The 18,500-nt window shown below is 35.8% G+C and overlaps 2 long non-coding RNA genes across 3 annotated transcripts; both read left to right on the top strand.

The window, feature by feature from the left end:
* Positions 1-2,580: 2,580 nt before the first annotated feature.
* On the top strand, positions 2,581-7,271 carry LOC104645918 (uncharacterized). 2 transcript variants are annotated; one of them, XR_011214704.1, is made up of 8 exons: positions 2,581-2,719; positions 2,811-2,888; positions 3,167-3,251; positions 4,026-4,110; positions 5,560-5,612; positions 5,905-5,982; positions 6,064-6,116; positions 6,872-7,271. It is a non-coding gene; the product is annotated as an uncharacterized lncRNA (long non-coding RNA). The 2 variants fall into 2 exon arrangements; XR_011214703.1 differs by having other exon boundaries at positions 4,026-4,091.
* Positions 7,272-7,320: 49 nt separating this feature from the next.
* LOC138341767 (uncharacterized) lies at positions 7,321-7,642 on the top strand. The gene is made up of 2 exons (XR_011214705.1): positions 7,321-7,449; positions 7,540-7,642. It is a non-coding gene; the product is annotated as an uncharacterized lncRNA (long non-coding RNA).
* The last annotated feature ends 10,858 nt before the right edge of the window (positions 7,643-18,500 follow it).

An 18,500-nucleotide genomic window follows, 5' to 3' on the forward strand; every position in this document is an offset into this window, starting at 1 on the left:
TGGAACTGCAAGGGGGGAAAAAGAGCCATTTGGACCCTGATATTAATCCTACAATTGTGTCTGAGCGCTTTGTGAACTCACCGTACAAGAAAAAAGGAATGCGTAAAGATGGTAGATTATTCAGAAGAGAGATAAGAGGAAATGAATCTAAGGAATCATAAGAGAGTTTGATCATCAAGAGTCCACTGATGATGATGATGTATGCTTCCTTTCTAGGCGTAAAGGAGCAAATGAAAAATGTGCTGACAGATTTCTTATCCCAACTGCTTCAAATGGGAACTCCGCCTATGCCGGAGATGTAGGTAGACAAATGGCTGAAGTTGGTAGTTATCCAATGAATGATTTTGATGGGTTGGTCCCTGGTACGAGAACAACAGATTGACGAAACTTGTTCATTCTGATTCCAGAAATTCCAGAAGAAGTGTTTTTAGTCGCTTATCTTTGGCTCCTAAAGTACATAAGCCAAGAGAACAAGAGTTTGATTATAGTATGAGCTTCGATGAACATTATATGGATACAACAGTTGATGAAATCATGGACTTGTTATACGAGGATCAGAAAATTGTACCAAAAAAGCCATTGAACCGTAAACCATTTATCCGAAAAGTTGGTTCTGGTCAGGAAAACATGCTTCAGTTGTCAAGAATGATGCAGAGCAGACTGCTGATTCAATGATGAGAGTTCTCAAAGGAAGTGCAAATGAAGTTCTTGAAGAAACCATGAACCATATTCTGGCAGAGACCAGAATGGTGGATTTCAAGCGCAGGAGGGAGACGAATCGAACTTCAGAACAGAGTACTGTTAAATTAAACAAAGAAGAAGAGACAAATGCTAATGAACACACAGTCCTTCAGAATGCACAAGGAAACAGTTCTCAAACTGCAGTGGCTAAGGATTCAGCTGATAAGCCATTCAAGCGTAGGAAGCTTGTGCGTCCAGTATTTGATGAGAACAATTGTAGGAGTGATTTGAATCACCAACTTCCTTGTCAGACACTTGACACGGCTAAAACAGGTAACTCAGATTTGATCGAGGTTCAGCCCGCTCTCTAATAATTAAACTATCTAGGTGAACAACAAACTCGACAGTCATCAAGTTCTCCAACATGCTTACTCAAGAGGCGGTTTGCATACACCAAAGCTTTGTATATGATGATGACGAGGCTAAACATAGGCAGCGCCCATGATTGTATACTAAAATCATGTAATATACGACTGTTTTCAGATCTTATGTCGATCTGCAACTCAAGTTTTGTGGAAGTTGGATTTTGTTATGCAAATGAACAAATTCACCCCTTGTGTAAATTTGATATTTGCTTACTTCATTTTGCTCCGCATTATAACATTTTCTTATTTTCGATGATCTTGTCTTTTATCATATTAAATCCATTTTCGTCCAAAGGTGTTCACTCCTATATTTTAAGTTATACTGTTAATATTTTTTTTTCATTCATTCTTAATCATATATTATATTTTGGATGTGAGCTTTGAGTTTGCTTTTGTTAAGAAAACTTTGGTTCAAAGGAGGTACCTTCCAGCTATCTTGTTGCTCTGCCTTGTGCCCTCCTATGCAGATAAGGTGATAACTTTGGGCATGGAGCTCTCACAGTGTGACGGGCGATGTGTACACCATATGATATTCACCTTCATATCGATAAGTTGTAGCCTGGAATTCAAATGGAGCAGAGGTTAGCTCACCCTCGCGGAATCACAACTTAGTTAAGGTGATGACTTGGGGCATGATGAGTTCTCATTGCGTGTATGAGGCAACTTAGTTGAGTTAAGGGGATGACTTGGGACATGATAACATTGCGTGTATGAGGGTTGAGAATGAATTTTTTTCATCACATGACTTGTCGATAATTATTATTTATTTTGTTTTCATACCATATATCATAGGTTATTAAGAATAGTTCACCCTTGTGGAATCAAAACTTAATTGGGTATTGTTGGTCCTAATCAAATTTAACATGAATAAAGATTCGATTTTTTTTTGATTGTATGACTTTGTCAACAATTACTATCTATTTCGACTTCATATTAGATAGTTTACCCTCACGGGAATAGAAATTAGTTGGGTATATGCCAATTTTATTTTTGATACTAAAATCACATCTTTTGTATTTACATAGTTCAAAAGTTATTTTTTATATGTCATTTGAAATTCTAAATTAAACATATTTTCATATCTTATTTTATTTTTATGATTCACAAGATTTGAAAATTCAATTAAAAAAATGAATTGAATTATAAAAAAAAATGTTATTATCATCGTTCATTTTTTGCTATCACAATTTCATTTTTTAAAGTTAAACTATAAATATTTTAATTTACATTATATGAAACATATTTTTATCAAAATAAAATTGAAAGAAGGGTAAAACAGAAATCGATTTGTCATTTTACAGTTATAACCTTTCTAACAGAATCTCAGTCACCCCAACACCCTCCTCCGCCCCAAACCTTCCGTGACATCTGAAGTCGCCACCGCCTACCGCCTTTTGTTTCAATCAAATATCTTATTAAATTAGTATTAATTAGTTAGATTGTATTTTCAAAAAAAAAATAAAAAAATAACGGCTCTTGCTATTAATCCTTTTCAATGTAAATTTAAATTCCAATTTGAGAAAGCACACTATAAATACATACTATCAGTTCCACCCATAACGGCTCTTCTCTTCTCTTCTCTTCTCTCATCGATACAACGGCTCTTGTTAAAGGTCTTTCTCTCTTCTTCTGCATAAGTTTGAATTCCATTTTCAATTTGGATTTTAAAAGAAATCAAGTTTTTTTTGGGTGTGTATGCTGCAGACAATGGTGAAGATCTTGGTGGCGAGGACAAAACAAGAAGGAGCTGGTTGTCAGGCAAATGATGAGAGACAGACATTGGTATGCTTCTTGAATCCCACTGCTCGATCGTATTCAGCTACTTTTTCCTATGGCTTAGGGTTTAGGGGCTTAGTTGATTGATTGATCAATTGAACCTCAAAATCAACTCGTAGAAATGTGTAATTTAGTAAATCATGCCTGGGATCATTTATCTTCAATTATTATTCCATCTATTTCAAGTTTGAAAATATTTCTTTGAAAATTCATTCACTAAAGTTTCAATTCAAACCCTTGTCTGCTTCTAACGTATATTCACATTTGAAAATCGAAATTGAAAGCTGGAGCGACCAAGAAACGACGGGAATTTTCTAATGTATCGAATCATCAACTGTCTCTGCTGATCTCTTATTCTTCCAACCTTGTGTGAGTGTTTCCTGTTTTTGGTCTCAAATTTTTTATGTGTATTTCTTTTTTACTGTAGGAAAGTATTTATCATATTTTTTTGTGTGTATTTTTCTTATTACTGGTTCAATGATTCATTTTCTGTATGTTGGAATCATCTTCTGTATGCCTAATGGGGTTTCTATAAATTTGTGCAAGTGAAATGTCGATGAGTTTTGTGATTTTTTTTTTGGGGTGGGTGGGGGTGGGTTTATTCTAAGATTTTAGACAAGTAAAATGATTGAAGGTTTTTGATATGAGGGTGAAATTAAAGTTCTGAAAATCAAGTGAAATGATATGAGGGTTTTTGATCCAAGGGGATTTACGGGATTTCAATTTTTTGGCCAAGATTGTGATATTTGGAAGTTGAATCTTTTCTAAAATTATGTCTGAGTTAAGTATTCTTTAATGGTTAAAAAGTATTATGAATCTTGCCACTTTGCATTTCGAACATTTGAAGAAAGTTCTAATGTTTATGTTATTAGGTTGAAGAAAAGTTTTCACACTAAGGTTTCTATTATTACTTTATAAGCTGATTTTCACTGAGAGTAGATTAAAATTTCCCTTTTACCTAGCATGATCAGTTGGCTCATCCATGATCAAAATTTCCCTGTTTGGTCATTTAAAATGTTTGTCTTGTCTTCTGCTCTAATTGTTCCTTTTCTCATCTCCTTTATCTTGATTAATTTGTGAAACTTCAGCATCACTTCTGTCATGTTAGTATAGTGATTTATACTCAAAACCATGTACATGCAGAGAAGATCAAGATTGATGGGATAAAACAAGACCCTTGGTTCAATCCTTTTCCCTTCATTGTGAAAGGTTAGAAAAACTTCATTGGGTAAGAAACACAATATTTGATGATTACTCAACCCAACTCATTTTTTTTATGTCTTCTTTTTGTTAAACTATATAAATTGAATTGTTTAAGTGCATTCTAACTTTGTTTTTTTTAGGTCGGGGGCGGCCTCGGGGCACGACGGTGCTTCGAGGCTGCTGGGGTGGCGGCCTCGGGGCACGACGGTGCCTCGAGGCTGCTGGGGTGGCGGCCTCGGGGCACGACGGTGCCTCGAGGCTGCTGGGGTGGCGGCCTCGGGGCACGACGGTGCCTCGAGGCTGGTGGGGGGGCGGCCTCGGGGCACGACGGTGCCTCGAGGCTGCTCGGGGGCGGCCTCGGGGCACGACGGTGCCTCGAGGCTGCTCGGGGGCGGCCTCGGGGCACGACGGTGCCTCGAGGCTGCTCGGGGGGGCGGCCTCGGGGCACGACGGTGCCTCGAGGCTGCTCGGGGGGGCGGCCTCGGGGCACGACGGTGCCGCGAGGCTGCTCGGGGGGGCGGCCTCGGGGCACGACGGTGCCGCGAGGCTGCTCGGGGGGCTGCCTCGGGGCACGACGGTGCCTCGAGGCTGCTCGGGGGTGGCCTCGGGGCACGACGGTGCCTCGAGGCTGCTCGGGGGGCGGCCTCGGGGCACGACGGTGCCTCGAGGCTGCTCGGGGGGCGGCCTCGGGGCACGACGGTGCCTCGAGGCTGCTCGGGGGGGGGGGCCTCGGGGCACGACGGTGCCTCGAGGCTGCTCGGGGCGGCGGCCTCGGGGCACGACGGTGCCTCGAGGCTGCTCGGGGGGCGGCGGCCTCGGGGCACGACGGCTGCTCGGGGCTGCTGGGGGGGGGGGGGGAGAGGGTGGCCTCTACTTTTTTCTTTCGAAGATTTCCTTTTTAAAATAATTTGGTGACTCCTTAGTTATTTTTTTTTCAAAATTTGTAAATTGGCAAGTTTGGAAAAGGTAGCAGAGCCTGAACTTGATGCTATCTTGCTCTAACTTATTTAGATGCTGATGCCATAATATGTGAGTAGTAAGACTTAGGGCAGGCACAATGATTTAAGACTTAGTTAGTTAGCACAGTCGTTTGCTAAACGATGAAAATGAAAAACATTTGTTTTTATATTTTCAACTAACTCCTTAATATTAATGTACCAAAATCAATTATTGTCTGTTTTTGGCTGTTTTAACTTATGACTATACATTTTGCAACAATGGTTGTGTGAGTGAGAAAATTACATGGTCTTAATCTCTTTCATATTCTCAATGTTGCTTTCGACATTACAACGGCTGGGATGTTAGGGATTCAATTTAAGAGCATTTATAAGGTTGACAGTCTAGTCTGAATTATATGGATGTTTTAGGTCCAATTATTGCAAAAGTCTTGGTTGGTTAAATTAGTACCATATGATGAAGCCTATACCTGTAGTCCATTGTTGAATACATAATTTCTTTTGTGAACGGCAAGCAGGTTGTTGCAGAAAATCCAATATCCCAAGCTAAAGCGGAATCTGAAACCTTCAGGTAATATAACTGAAGATATTACTGTCACTGTACTCTGATCAAACTAAAAGGTCACTGGTTTAGTGCTGTAGAGTTCTATTGGGTGGTGCTAATGCTTTCCATCTTTTGATGTGCACTGGTAGTGTTTTGTGATTAGTTCATTTGTCTTGGTTCTAATTCAATCATTTGTTTTTCTTCCTTATGCATTATTTGTTTTGTGATTAGTTCATTTGTCTTGGTTCTAATTCAATCATTTGTTCTAATTCAATAATTGCTCTTTGGGTATTTGAACAATCTGACCGTTTGTATTCAGGGACATTGTGGTTCTTGTTGGGCTTGTTGTGGTGCTGCTGAGTCGTTGTCTGATTGTTTCTGTATTCATTTTGGCTGGGTAAATTCATTCCTTCATGCAAAAACTTGCAAGTTTATTCTAGTTATGGTTGCTAATGATTCAATTTTATGTGTGAGGCAGAATATCTGTGTCAGCAAATGATATCGTAGCATGCTGTGGTGGTCACTGAAGAGGTCATACTGTTTTGTTTTATACACTTCTTGTACTTCTGAGGAAATACATCTTTTCTATATGCTCGACTAATAAATTTTTTCCTGTCAGTGTGATATGTGATTGCTGATTCTTCAAGTAAACACTAGTATCCGCAATCTTAATAAGTACTCTGTCAATCTTGACAAAGTCAAAACATTAGTATCATCTATCGTATACTACTTCTCCATTTCTGTTATATGTCACCAATTTGGATTTCATGTCCCTTAAAAAGAAACTAGGTAAATTTACCATTATACTACCCTTGTCAAGTTTTTCAATAAGGAAATATAAGTTAATTTGTTTTGATTAATTAAATTGGCCAACAAACATGTATAAATCATTTTAATTTAAAGGTTTTTCCCCCCATTTTCATATAGCTGCAAAAGCGGAACATCTAAACAGTGAAGAAGAAGATGATTTCCCATGTATTGAAAGTGTTGCTACTCCTCAGTCATCCCTCTACTTTTTGTTTTTGTGTGGAGATATGTTGGCTGCAATAATTGAACTTTATTTCTGTTGAACGCTGCATGTCCACCACCTGTAAGCCTACTTTTTGCATCAGGAGGCTTATGTAGTTTTCTTTACCTATCACCTTAATCTCCTGATCTATGTTATATGTCCTTCATTCGCCTTGATGTACCCATGCCAAACGGGTGCAACTTGGATATGGTTGGCCAAATCATATACACACTTAAATGAACTCATGTAATCTTCTAATATGTTCTTGTCATTGCAGATTGTCCGAGGAAGTTGTGGAAACATAACATGAGCTCAATGAATTGGATGAATGGAGCCGAACTGGTGGTGATGTCCAAGAAGCTAATGAATGACATGGAAGATGAAAACATGTTGTTTTTGGAGAATATTGATGTTCTTCCTTCTGGCTGAAAGAAGTCATCCTGAGCTGGAAATCTTCTTTGTATACAAGAAAAAAGATGCTCGAGAATGAGCTACTTGTTAATTCGTACAGATCTCGTCTTCAGAAAAGTATTGAGGCTTTCCTTCCCCTTTGTCCTTGTTATCCCGAGACTTATTCAGCCACATTGTCTCTACCATTTCTTTGACTACTACTGAATCTGGTTGGTGAATTATCCAGTGGGCAGAAAGGGAATTTGAATACTTTGTGCGGTTAGTTATATCCTGCTTTACATGCAGCATTTTTCAGCAAGTTCTCTGGTAGAACAGTCGGGGACGCCCCCCGCCCCCCCGCCCCCGAGGCGGCCTCGGGGCCCCTCCTACCCTGAGGCACGCGTGTGATAGGGATCTCAAATGCTTATTACTGTGAGTTAAAACCTCACATTAAATGATCGACTTGTGAGTAAATGCATTTCATATTGAAAAATTTCCACTTCATGTGAAGTCATTTCAACTTTTTAAATGTTCTCTTTTTCTATAAATGTACAGAATCAAGAGGACTAGATGTTTTGCTGAATGGAATTACCTGCAACTGTTCTGAACTATACGTAAATATAATATAATCAATCAAAAAGTTTCTTGTTTGGGTTAATTACATATCATTGTTTAAACCAATATATAGTAGGAAGAGAAGATTATGCTGCCATCATCTTAGGGTTGCTGCTTTCTTCACTGCATCTTTGTCATATCAGATGCAGTGGCACTATTCACCTCAATCGTTTCTCTCAGTAGTATTCAAGCCTGCAATGTTTCTAGAATCAATATAGAGGTGATAAATTATGCAACATCCCAATGACGAAGAAATGAAGATAGAGGATTAGTATTTACGGAACCTGTTTCAGAGAAGCATAATGAACTAGATTTTACAGGCTACAGGACACTATTGTATTTTGAGGCAATAAAACATTGGTCCTAAAAATGATGTTTCTTGAATGTCAGTATTTTGAGCCTTATTTGCGTACTAAGCAGATTCAACAATATTGCTTGGGGTATCGAAGTGGATGTCTTGTGCATTCCAACAAGTCTGCAACTCATGTTTATTTTCTTTTCGACTCTCCACACGTGTCAATGTAATCACTTCACTGAAATAGCCATACCTTGAGAGTTTTTTTTATCTTGACTCTGAACTGTTTTGACATAGTAATGATAATTTGGAGAATAAAAGACAGAAAACATGCCTATCATTGTTTGGATCAATTTCTTTTCCATATGATTGGTATCTTGAACTTGACCTTTCATTCCTACTGCTAAACCAAAATGGACTAAAAACAAAATATGATTTAGTGGCAGATAATCCTACTAAGTAACTCAAAAGATATTCGAAGAAAAATCTACGGCAATTTGAAGTTTCACGAAATGTGATTTTGAAGGGGTACTTGTGAAAATTTAAACTTCAAACGGACATAAAACACGCATCCGATGTAAGATCAAGCCAATTTTTTCCAACCTGATTATATTTTTGATATCTACGTGAAAAAATAGCACACACTTCCATAGGACATATAGTTCTACGTTTATCGTTTTTGACCATATATAGGGCAAAATAATAAGGAAAAAATAAAAGTCAAATCGGTCAAAGAGATTAGGTTTACCACATAGATCTCAAAAAAATAAGAAACTTTAAAAAAAGAATAGCCCCCAAAAGATGGTCGAGGTAAAATCTACGGCCATTTGAAGTTTCACGAAATGTGATTTTAAAGGGGTACTTGTGAAAAATTTGAACTTCAAACGGACATAAAACGCGAATCCGATGTCCGATCGAGCCAATTTTTTTCCAACCTTATTATTTTTTCGATATCTACGCTAAAAATATCACGCACTTCTATAAGACTTATAGTTTTACGTTTATAGGTTTTTAACAATATATATAGGAAAAAATTATAAGAAAAATGAAAATCAAATCGGTTAAAGGGATTGGGTCTACCACGTATATCTCAACAAAATAAGCAAGTTTAAAAAAAGAATCGCCCCCAAAAGATGCTCGAGGAAATAATTTATGGCCATTTAAAGTTTCACAAAATGTGACTTTAAAGGGTTTACTTGTGAAAATTTGAAATTGAAACGGACATAAAACGCGCATCCAATGTCCGATCGAGCCAATTTTTTCCTACGTGATTATTTTTTTTATATATACGTGAAAAACACAACGCACTGTCATAGGACTTATAGTTTTACTTTTATAGATTTTTGACCATATATAGGGCAAAAGTATAAGGAAAAAACCGAAGTCAAATCAGTCAAAGGGATTGGTTCTACTGCGTTTATCTCTAAAAAATAAGCAATTTTAAAATAATAATCGCCCACAAAAGATTCTCGAGGAAAAATCTACGGCCATTTGAAGTATCACGAAATATGATTTTAAAGGTGTACTTGTGAAAATTTTAACTTTAAACGGACATAAAACGCGCATTCGAAGTCCGATCGAGCCAAATTTTTTTCCAACCTGTTTATTTTTTTGATATCTACGCGAAAAATTACCACACACTACCATAGGACTTATAGTTTTACGTCTATCAGTTTTTGATCATTTATAGGGCAAAATTATAAAAAAAAAGAGTCAAATCGGCCAAAGAGATTGGGTCTACCGCATTTATCTCAAAAAAATAAGCAAGTTTAAAAGAGGAATCTCCGCCAAAATATGCTCGAGGAAAAATCTACGTTCATTTGAAGTTTCACGAAATGTGACTTTAAAGGGGTAATTGTTAAAATTTTAACTTCCAACGGACTTAAAATGTGAATACGATGTCCAATAGAGCCAAATTTTTTTCAAATTTGATTATTTTTTCGATATCTATGCGAAAAAATACCACACACTGCCATAGGAATTAGAGTTTTATGTTTATCGATTTTTAACCATATATAGGGCAAAATTATAAGGTAAAAAACAAAATCAAATTGGTCAAATGGATAGGGGATACCGCGTAGATATCAAAAAAATAAGCAAGTTTTAAAAAATAATCGCCCCCAAAATATGCTCGAGAAAAAATCTACGGCTTTTTGAAGTTTCACGAAATATGACTTTAAAGGGGTACTTGTGAAAATTTGAACTTCAAAAGGACATAAAACGTGCATCCGATGTCCGATCGAGCCACATTTTTTTCCAACCAAATTATTTCGATATCTACGCAAAAACATAGAATGCACTGCCATAGGACTTATATTTTTATGTTTATCGGTTTTTGACCATATATAGGGCAAAATTATAAGGAAAAAACAAAAGTCAAATCGGTCAAAGAGATTGGGTACCACGTATATCTCAACAAAATAAGCAAGTTTAAAAAAAGAATTGCCCCCAAAAGATGCTCGAGGAAAAAATCTATGGCCATTTAAAGTTTCACGAAATGTGATTTTAAAGGGTTACTTGTGAAAATTTGAAATTCAAACGGACATAAAGGCGCATTCGATGTCCGATCGAGCCAATTTTTTTTCCTACGTGATTATTTTTTTGATATATACGCGAAAAACACCACGCACTGTCATAAGACTTATAGTTTTACGTTTATCGGTTTTTGACCATATATAGGGAAAAGTATAAGGAAAAAACGAAAGCCAAATCGGTCAAAGAGATTGGTTCTACCGCGTTTATATCAAAAAAATAAGCAAGTTTAAAAAAGGAATCGCCTCCAAAAGATGCTCGAGGAAAAATCTAAGCCTATTTAAAGTTTCACGAAATGTGATTTTAAAGGGGTACTTGTGAAAATTTAACTTCAAACGGACTTAAAACGCGCATCCGATGCCGATAGAGCCAATTTTTTTATTCAACCTAATTATTTTTTTGATATTTATGCGAAAAAATACCACGCACTGCCATAGGACTTACAGTTTTATGTTATCGATTTTTGACCATATATAGGGCAACATTATAAGGAAAAAACGAAAGTCAAATTGGTCAAATGAATTGGGTCTACATCGTATATCTTGAAAAAATAAGCAAGTTTAAAAAAAGAATCGCCCCCAAAAGATGCTCGAGGAAAAATCTACGGCCATTTGAAGTTTCACGAAATATGACTTTGAAGAGGTACTTGTGAAAATTTAAACTTCAAACGGACTTAAAACGCGCATCCGATGTCCAATCGAGCTAATTTTTATTTCCAACCTGATTATTTTTTGATATATACGCGAAAAAATACTACGCACTGCCATAGGACTTATAGTTTTACGTTTATCAGTTTTTGACCATATATAGGGCAAAATGAAAAAGAAAAATGTAAGTCAAATCTGTAAGGAATTGGGTCTACCACATATATCTCAATAAAATAAGAAGGTTTGAAAAAAGAATCATCTCCAAAAGATGCTCGAGGAAAAATCTACGGCCATTTGAAGTTTCACGAAATATGATTTTAAAGAGATACTTGTGAAAAATTTGAACTTAAAACGCGCATCCGATGTTCGATTGAGCCACTTTTTTTTCAACCATATTATTTTTTTTGATATGTACGCGAAAGACAACATGCACTTCCATCGGACTTATATTTTTTACATTTATCGATTTTTGACCATATATAGCGCAAAATTATAAGGAAAAATGAAAGACAAATCAGTCAAAGAGATAGGGTCTACCGCGTATATCTCAACGAAATAAGCAAGTTTTAAAAAAAAATCGCCCCCAAAAGATGCTCGAGGAAAAAATCTATGGCCATTTAAAGTTTCACGAAATGTGACTTTAAAGGGTTACTTGTGAAAATTTGAAATTCAAACCGACATAAAATGGGCATCCTATGTTCGATCTAGTCAATTTTTTCCTACGTGATTATTTTTTTGATATATACGCGAAAAACACCACGCACTGCCATAAGACTTATAGTTTTACGTTTATCGGTTTTTGACCATATATAGGGAAAAGTAGGGAAAAGGGTCTGATATACCCCTCAACTTTGTCATTTAGAGCTGATATACCCCTCGTTATAAAAGTGGCACATATATGCCCTTACCGTTATACAAACGGCTCACATATACCCCTGCCGTTACAAAATGGTTCACATATACCCTTCATTTAACGGAAGTTAAAAAATTTGTTTCAAATTTATATTTGTTGCTTCTATTTTTAAAAAAAAATTATTTAGGGGTATATATGATTCTTCTATCAAAGTTCAAGGTATATTTTAATTTTTTTCATACATAAATTAATTTTTGACTTCTTTTATTATAATTATTTGAGTTTCTTATTCTTATTTTGTTTTTCTCTTTCATTCCTTAGTTTAAAGAAAAAAAATTTAAACTATTTTTTTTTGTGTATTGTTATTTAATTTCGTATTAGAATAAAAAATTTGGTCATCTACAATAAGTTTTACAAGAATATTAGTGAAACATAAATAAATTTGATTATCAAAATAATAATTATAAATTAGTCATTGAAACAAAAAAAAGTCAAAAAAATATGTTTGACGAGGATTAAATTTACTCATATGGGATTATATTTTTTAGAAAAAAATAATAAAAATTTAGATTAAAATTATTATTTTTTCATTTCCGTTAGAGGAAAAGGGTATATGTGAGCCATTTGTTTACAAGTAGGGGTATATATGGGCCACTTTTATAACGAGGGGTATATCAGCTCTAAATGACAAAGTTGAGGGGTATATCAGACCCTTTTCCCGGGAAAAGTACAAGGAAAAATGAAAGTCAAATCGGTCAAAGGGATTGGTTCTACCGCGTTTATCTCAAAAAAATAAGCAAGTTTGAAAAAGGAATCGCCCCCAAAAGATGCTCGAGGAAAAATCTACGCCCATTTAAAGTTTCACGAAATGTGACTTTAAAGGGGTACTTGTGAAAATTTAACTTCAAACGGACTTAAAACGCGCATCCGATGTCCGATAGAGCCAATTTTTTTTCCAACCTGATTATTTTTTGATATTTATGCGAAAAAATACCACGCACTGCCATAGGATTTACAGTTTTACGTTATCGGTTTTTGACCATATATAGGGCAACATTAAAAGGAAAAAACGAAAGTCAAATCGGTCAAATGAATTGAGTCTACATCGTATATCTAAAAAAAATAAACAAGTTTAAAAAAAGAATCACAATAAAAGATGCTCGAGGAAAAATCTATGGCATTTGAAGTTTCACGAAATTTGATTTTAAAGGGGTACTTGTGAAAATTTAAACTTCAAACGGACTTAAAACGCGCATCCGATGTCTGATCAAGCCAATATTTTTTTCCAACCTGATTATTTTTTTTATATCTACGCGAAAAAATACCACGCACTTCCATAAGACTTATAGTTTTTCGTTTATCGGTTTTTGACCATATATATGGCAAAATTATAACGAAAAAATGAAAATCAAATCAATCAAAGAGATTGTGTCGAACGAGTATATCTCGCAAAAATAAGCAAGTTTAAAAATACAATTTTCCTCAAGAGATGCTCGAGGAAAAATCTACGGCCATTTGAAGTTTCACGAAATGTAACTTTAAAGGGGTAATTCTGAAAATTTGAACTTCAAAGGGACATAAAACGCGCATCCGATGTCTGATCCAGCCATTTTTTCCAACGTAATTATTTTTTCGATATCTATGAGAAAAATTACCACGCACTACCATAGGACTTATAGTTTTACGTTTATCGGTTTTTGACCATATATAGAACAACATTATAAGAAAAAAATGAAAGTCAAATCGGTCAAATGGATTGGGTCTATCGCGTATAACTCAAAAAAATAATCAAGTTTTACAAAAAATAATCGCCCCAAAAGATGTTTGAGGTAAAATTTACAGCAATTTGAAGTTTCACGAAATGTGACTTTAAAAGAGGAGTTGTGAAAATTTGAACTTCAAACGGACATAAAATGCAATGCGCATCCGATGTCCGATTGAGCCAAATTTTTTTCCTACCTGATTATTTTTTTGATATCTCCACGAAATAAAACCACGCACTGCCATAGGACTTATAATTTTAGGTTTGTCGGTTTATGACCACATATAGGGCAAATTTATAAGGAAAAAAGGAATGTCAAGTTAGTCAAAGGGATTGGGGCTATCGCGTATATCTCAAAAAAATAATCAAGTTTAAGAAAAGAATCGCCCCCAAAAGATACTCGAGAAAAAATCTACGGCCATTTGAAGTTTCAAGAAATTTGACTTTAAAGAGGTACTTGTGAAAATTTGAACTTCAAACGGACTTAAAACGCGCATCCGATATCCGATCGAGCCAATTTTTTTTCAGCCTGATTATTTTTTCTATATCTACGCGAAAAAATACCATGCACTGTCATATGACTTATAGTTTTACGTTTATTGGTTTTTGACCATATATAGGGCAACATTATAAGGAAAAAATGAAAGTCAAATCGGTTAAATGTATTTGGTCTACCACTTATATCTCAAAAAAATAAGCAAGTTTAATAAAAGAATCGCCCCCAAAAGATGCTCGTGGAAAAATTTACGGTCATTTAAGTTTCATGAAATGTGACTTTAAAGGGGTACTTATGAAAATTTGAACTTCAAACGGACATAAAACGCGCATCCGATGTCTGATCAAGCCAATTTTTTTCCTAACTGATTATTTTTTCGATATCTATGCGAAAAAATACTACGCACTGCCATAGGACTTATAGTTTTACGTTTATCGATTTTTGACCATATATAGGATAAAAATATAAGGAAAAAACGAAAGCCAAATCGGTCAAAGGGATTGGGTCTACTTTGTATATCTCAAAAAAATAAGCAAGTTTAAAAAAGAATCGCCCCCAAAAGATGCTCGAGGAAAAATCTACGGCCACTTGAAGTTTCACGAAATGTGACTTTAAAGGAGTACTAGTGTGAAAATTTGAACTTCAAACGGACATAAAACGCGCATCTGATGTCCGATCGAGGCGATTTTTTTCCAACCTGATTTTTTTTTTGATATCTACGCGAAAAAATACCACGCATTTCCATAGGACTTATAATTTTACATTTATCAATTTTTGACCATATATAGGGCAAAATTATAAGAAAAAATGAAAGTCAAATCGGTCAAAGTTTATAGGGCACTAATTTCTCAGTCTGGAAATATTTGAGCTGTTTGTGCATGAATGTATTGCTTTCCTTGTGATGTTCTTCTCAAACATAAAATCAGAAGAGGAACAAACGAGTGTGGCAAGAAGAAGTGCTTTAGACAAAAACCTGAACTTGATGTCTGTGATATGTGATTCTTCAAGTAAACACTAATTAGGATTCAAGTTTCTGAAGATTTGTCTTGGTTCTAATTCAATCATTTGTTTTTCTTTCTTATGCTAATGTCTCTTTGGGTATTTGAACAATCTGACTGTTTGTATTCAGGGACATTGTGGTTCTTGTTGGGCTTTTGGTGCTGCTGAGTCGTTGTCTGATTGTTTCTGTGTTCATTTTGGCTGGTTAAATTCATTCCTTCATGCAAAAACTTGCAAGTTTATTCTAGTTATGGTAGCTAGTTATTCAATTTTTATGTGTGAGGTAGAATATCTGTGTCAGCAAATGATATCGTAGCGTGCTGTGGTCACTGAAGAGGTCATACTATTTTGTTTTATACACTTATTGTACTTTTGAGAAAATACATCTTTTTATATATTGTAGTATTTGAGATTTCTTTTACTGTTTACGATAAGAATGATTGAGGAAGAGAGTGAAGTTCTGATCCTGACTTTTTTGGTATTATATGATATGAATCCCAAGCAACAATTTCAGTCGAATGATCTGCTTTAATGCAGCTAGATGTCATTGTTTAAATGCACTGATTTCTCAGTCTGGAAATATTTGAGCCGTTTGTGCATGAATGTATTGCTTGCCTTATGATGTTCTTCTCAAACATAAAATCAGAAGAGGATCAAACCTGAACGTGGAACGTGGAACGTGGTTTGAAGAAGAAGTGGTTGCAGGAATGCCTTCAGCCAAAAACCTGAACGTGGAACTTGATGTCTGTGATGCTTTCCTCGACGCTTCAATGTGATTGCTGATTCTTCAAGTAAACACTAATTAGGATTCAAGTTTCTGAAGATTTGGGGAATAATAACATTTTAAAGCTTCATATTCTTCCCCTCCTAAGTTATCCGCCAATCTTAATAAGTACTCTGTCAATCTTGACAAAGTTAAAACATTAGTATCATATATCGTATACTACTTCTCCATTTCTGTATTGAAAGTGTTACTACTCCTCACTCCAATTCAATAAGAGTTCTTCCCTATTTATCTTTGATAGTGTATGGGCACTTCCTTACATCCCTTAACTTTTTGTTTTTGTGTGGAGATATGTTGGCTGCAATAATTGAACTTTATTCCTGTTGAACGCTGCATGTCCACCTGTAAGCCTACTTTTTGCATCAGGAGGCTTATGTAGTTTTCGGTACCTATCACCTTCAGTTTAAAATCCTGATCTATGTTATGTGTCCTTCATTCGCCTTGATGTACCCATGCCAAACGGGTGCAACTTGGATATGGGTCCTTTGTATAGTCATATAGTTCTTTCTGGAATTAAGATGAGATATGTGAGCATTCCAAAGTCACTTATGATAATACAGTGGATGAACTCAACTTTCTACTAAATGAGAGAGCTACTTACTAATTTCATTTGGATTATAAAAATGTTACTAACTAACAGTTGTATCCTGCACAAGTATTACAACTCCCTTGATAGTATTGGGAAAATATTATGCCTTCTTCCCACTCATTTTTCTAAGCTAAATTTTCTTCTCCTTCTTCCCAGAAACTTATTCACAAGTGCGCTTTCGTTATGTTGGGAAAGGAACATTAATTCTTCCATCTCTTTCTCTTAAACACACCGCACAATTAATTCTATTATTTTGGTGAACCTACCTACACATAATGAAATTATAATGTCTTTAGACTAAAGATTAGACTTGAACTACTCAATCAAAAAAAAAAAAACAAATGGTAGTATTCTTATTTTTTCTGTATCATAGAATTCAAGCCCTCCTGAGATCATAGCTGGAGCAATGGTGTCCTTATTAATTCTCATTTGTTGTTGCTTCGACTGGAAACAAGATACCAAAGGAAGAAGGTGATGCTACTTCATTCATTTATTATGTTCTCTGCGATTTCTTGAAAAATTTCCACTTCATGTGAAGTCATTTCAACTTTTTAACTGTTCTCTTTTTCTATAAATGTACAGAATCAAGAGGACTAGATGTTGTGCTGAACGGAATTACCTGCAAGAAGTGTACGAGTACAGGGAGAACAATAGCCTGGCTCATGTTTTATTTAGTAATTTACATGAGAAAGTAGATAATGGTGAGGCTGCACCAGCATCTCCAAGAACCTTATGAAAGATCGCGTTTGTATATATTACAGTTGATTAGACACATAACAGAGACACAGGTATTTATTTCACCTCTCTATTTCTAAACTATACACATTTCTTAGGGTTTCTGGAGCAGCACTTCAGATGCAAAGAGAGAATATTGTGGTTCAAGGTGAGAGCGACATCATCCTAGGAAGTGGAGAAACTTGTAACCCCTTCAGTCCGCAACAGGACAAACAAGGATGCATGGGAAAACCCCTAGAGAATTATTCAGGCAAGAGCACAAGTCATTACTGAAAGAAGGGGAAAGGTGGATAAAAGACACTTCAAATTCATGTATGATTGTTGCAACTTTGATTGTCACGACCGTGTTTGCTGCTGTCTTCACTGCATCTTTGTCATATCAGATGCAGTGGCACTATTCACCTCAATCGTTTCCATCAATGCTATTTGAGATTGGTAATAATTTACTTCAGTGTATAGTACCCTATGCTCTAAAACAAGTTTCTCTCTGCAGGGCAAAAGATCATAGTATGCAAGTGTAAGCCACTCACAAAATCTGGCATCATGACACTAATCCGTAAAATACAATTGTCTTCCGATCCATATATCCAGTGGTATTCAGCCTGCAATGTTTGTAGAATCAACATAGAGGTGATCTGCAACATCCTAGTGACGAAGAAATGAAGATAGAGGATTAGTATTTACAGAACCTGTTTCAGAGAAGCATAATGAATTAGGTTTTACAGGCTACAAGACTCTTTTGTCTGTGCCAAAAGTGTCAACTCGAAGTTTCTATTACTTCTGGGCCAGTTGTGGCGACGTTGCATTTAATTAATGACCATCATTTTTTTGTTCCATACATACAGTATGACATTAACAGCGATTTTCATAACATAGATGAAGAGCACTATTGTATTTTGAGGCAATAAAACATTGGTCCTAAAAATGATGTTTTTTGAACGTCAAAAATAACAAGACACAACATTGTACAAGTATTTTGAGCCTTATTTGCGTACTAAGCAGATTCAACAATATTGGTTGGGGTATCGAAGTGGATGTCTTGTGCATTCCAAAAAGACTGCAACTCATGTTCATTTTCTTTTCGACTCTCCACACTTGTTAATGTAATCACTTCACTGAAATAGCCATAAGTTTGAGAGTTTTTTTGATCTTGACTCTGAACTGTTTTGACCAACCCTAAAAAATATATATTAATTAACAAGATGAGAT

Source organism: Solanum lycopersicum, chromosome 2, assembly GCF_036512215.1.
Source record: "Solanum lycopersicum chromosome 2, SLM_r2.1".
Classification (NCBI taxonomy): domain Eukaryota; kingdom Viridiplantae; phylum Streptophyta; class Magnoliopsida; order Solanales; family Solanaceae; genus Solanum; species Solanum lycopersicum.